Source organism: Nicotiana attenuata, chromosome 3, assembly GCF_001879085.1.
Source record: "Nicotiana attenuata strain UT chromosome 3, NIATTr2, whole genome shotgun sequence".
Lineage (NCBI taxonomy): Eukaryota > Viridiplantae > Streptophyta > Magnoliopsida > Solanales > Solanaceae > Nicotiana > Nicotiana attenuata.
The window spans coordinates 61,823,563-61,827,435 of NC_031991.1; positions in this window are offsets into that span (position 1 = coordinate 61,823,563).

The window sequence follows — 3,873 nt, forward strand, 5'->3', positions numbered from 1 at the left end:
AAAGAGATATTAGTTTGAGGCGAAGCAGGTGGATTATCTCCTGCGGGGTGTCCTGAGGGTGTGTGATCCCTATGTTGTTTTGTAGCGAGTCCTCTTTACTAGTGAATTATATGTGCCGCAGTTGAGTTTGCATCGCCTATGAAAGTTGGCTTGACTGTTACGAGGGTGAATGTGAGATTTGCAAATGATTTGAGGTATTAGATGAGTTGTGTCGCCTGAGCTTATGAAGGATTTAGTTGAATCTCCCTATAGCATTATGGCAGTAGTGGACTATGGGCATCGTGAGTTATTGTGTGTTTTGATCTATGGCTTTGAGCCAAGTGGGGGAGTCTGCTATTGATCAGTTGATTGCACGGTTATGTGTTGTACCGGGTTCAGCTTGAGGCATACTGGTGAATCAGTTGTGGGTTACAAAGGTTGAGATCGAGGATGACTTGAGTAAAGGAAATTTTGGATAAGGGTTGTGTTATGCTATATGGGTATATGAGAAATATTGGATGATTTAGTTGTTGTTGTATGGGATGTAACGTGTATGGAGTAGGAAATCGCTCGGCTGCTTAGAAGGATGAGTTACTTCCTTAGATGTTGTTGTACTAATGGGGCACAGGTCGTTTGGTTCGCTTGATCAGTTTAATTGAGACCTGAGTAGAGTGGATGACTCCCGAGGATGGTTCTAATGGAATCAAGATTTATATGTAACAATTGGGGATCTTTAGGATGTGTATTTGGCTAGAAACTGAGGTTTGCATTGGAGGGTGTCAAGACTTGCAGCATTTTATATCATTGTGGATTCTACATATCAGTATCAGGAAGGTAATGGCTTTAGATTCGCAGGAAGTCTCTTCAGAGTAAGTATTTTAAATATGGTACTTTTGGGGATATTTAAGAGAGTATTCAGCGGCTTATGAGCCTTAGGGCGATGTGGTTTTATGCTTGGGTCTCGTGTGGTAAGTCTGGGTTGAGGATTGTGGTGTTATAGCGAGGAGAAGTATCAATGTGAAGGTAATCCAGAAGGAACTCAGATAAATAGGACAGCTTGGTAGTAGGCTGGATCGGCATGGTAATGGGTATGATTAGTCCTTTGGGTGTTTATGAGGTACTGAGTTTCTACAGGTGTTTTGTGGCAATGCTCTTGGGTTTTTGGTGACCTGTGTAGCTTGGTTGAGTTAGAAGGATTCAACCCTGACGGTTTGGTTTTGTGAAAATGGGATTCGGAGATTTTTTGATGGTTTCTACCACGGTTAGAGATGTATATTTTCCTACTGGCGTGACGAGCATGTGATGTATAGTGATTTTATCCTAGATGGGATCAAATGGAAAGTTCTTGGCTAGTTGAGTACGTAGTTGCTTGTGACTCGGAGTGGATTATGAAGTTCTCACATTTATCATAGGATGGCATGGTATATGCGGTATGTTGTGTTGGATTGAGATTTGCATGTGTAAGGTCACGATTCAGTTCTGAAAAGAAGGTAAAAAATTCTTAGGCGGCATGGAGAGTTTCAGATTACTAGGTAACTAATATTACTAATTAGTATGGCTGGATGAGAGTATACATTTCAGAAAGGGGCGATGTGTTTGAGTTATGGATACTTCATTGGTATTGCGGCACTCTCTTTTTTGATCGATTGCTAGAGTTCAAATTTTGCCTTGTGGCACAGAAGGATTTTAGAAGTATTCCTCGTGGGATGACCGTATAATTGGCGAAGTGTGGACATTCAGGCGATGGAGTTGAGATCAGATGGTGATTCGTATGTTCTATGGATCTGGGGACTGAGAGTTCTTGTGAGTAGATTGTTTCGTGGTTGTGGACTGTAAGACAAGGCTAGCCAGAGGTTAGTATGTGCTCTGAATCAGTCATTGTAGACTTTCGGAGGGTATTTAACTGTTGTGGCTGACCAGAGTTGATTTAGGGTTCATTGGTAGGCTCAATATGGATGTGTGTTCTACACCGGGTCGGATTTGTTGACTCTGAATAGCTATTGTTGAGGGATGTGCCATTCGATTGTTATTGAGCTTATTCGTGTTCTGGAGTGATCTATGAGTTACCCTTCTGTGTTACCAGGAGTTATGATTTGTTAGTTATATGCACATATGGTGCGGTTCTATTGGGGTCTTATAGCGGAATTTGAGCGGGAAGAGTATTGGGTATTGCTTGGTGGATGGCGTATTGGTTATGTTCTTTCGGGTTTTGTGTGATGTTATGTCATTTGCTTCTCCGTGGTTATGGTAATGCACTTTGGGTTCTTGATGTCGAATTCCGAATGGTTATGGATTTTGAGCAGGGTGGCTCGAGGTATATAATGCAGACCAGCATTTGGATGGGGTCACGCGTTGTAGCAGAGTTATGTAAAGGTATGATCCTTGGTGTCGGATTTGTGTGTTTTGGTTCTAAGATGTGTGCTAGGCTCTTAGAATGGTGTTGTGATGGTACTTGTTAAGTTGGCGGGACAGTCCTCTCGTTTAAATCATTTTCTATGATTTGAGTATATTTGGGATGTTGCTATTGGGTGCACGAATTGCACAAGTTTGTGGCTCTGGGTAGTATGGGTGTGGCATGTCAGTAGAGTAACTTGTATTTGATAAGATGAGGTCGTCGGAGCTAGAATGGATGTTATCGAATTTGATTGCAGTATATTTAAAGGGGTAATGTCGCTGATCGGCTTATAAATTGGCTATAGTTCTTGTCGAAAGAGAGAAATTTCCACAACTGGTTGATCTGATGAATGGTTATGAGTTGTTGCTTGATTCTTTCATCGTTGGCAGTATATGAAGGTGTTAGAACGAGGTTCTGTTTGATAAGAGGTTATTACCAGCATTTGGTTTTGTTGGGTAGCTGCCGTGATTGGAAAACATTGCTGTGAGTGTTTCAGTTATGTGGTATATCATGTGATTTCAACTTGGGTTATGACCATGGCTCGATACAGCTTTTTCAGACTTATGCAGTGTGTGGATGCAAGATTCTTATCTTATAGATAATTTCAGATGTGGAAATTGGATCCTAAGGCTTATGGGCTAGGTTGGATTAAGAAATTTCAGTCGTGTTGTGTTATCAACCTATATGGGTTAGGGTGATGTGGGATCACCCCCGGGTATGTGCATAGTGAGATTATACAGCGATTTGATGGCTTTTGGAACAACTCTGGGCACGTTCGAGGATGAACGTATGTTTAAGTGGGGGAGGATGTAACGACCCGACTAGTCGTTTTGAGCAATTTCACTTTGCTCGGTTGTTCGAGGGCATGAGTAGCTCTGTATGATGTATTGACTTATGTGAATCATCGGTTTTAGTTTTCAGGTTATCCGGAATTGATTTGGGAGAATGGTCTCAGTTAGAAGTTTTAAATTTGAAAGGTTTGACCCAGTTTTGACTTTTCAGTATTCGACCTCGAATTTGAATTTTGATGGGTCCGTTAGCTCCGTTAGGTAATATTGGACTTGGGAGCGCGTCCGGAATGTGATTTGGAGGTCCATGGTAGAATTAGGCTTGAATTGGCGAAAGTTGGAATTTTAGCGATTTTGGGGTGATTTTGAAGAGAAATTCAAGGGATTATCAGTGAGGTAAGTTGCTTGAGCCCTAATACTTGTATATGTGGTGATTTCCCGTTGTTTAATCATGTAATTAGTGAAGATTAGGGGTGAAAATGAGGGGTTACGGCTTGGGATTTTGGAGAGTTGATTTGAGGGGTCAAATGGAGTCATATTTTGATAAATTTCGTATGTATGGACTCGTGAGTGAAAGGGCTTTCTAGTTTTCTGACTTTTCCGGATTCCGAGACGTGGGCTCGGGGGGAGGGGGGGAAGGGGGTTGAGTGGATTTCGGGATTTGTGCTTAATTTGATAGTTTTTCTTGTGGAATTCATTCCATTAGCACGT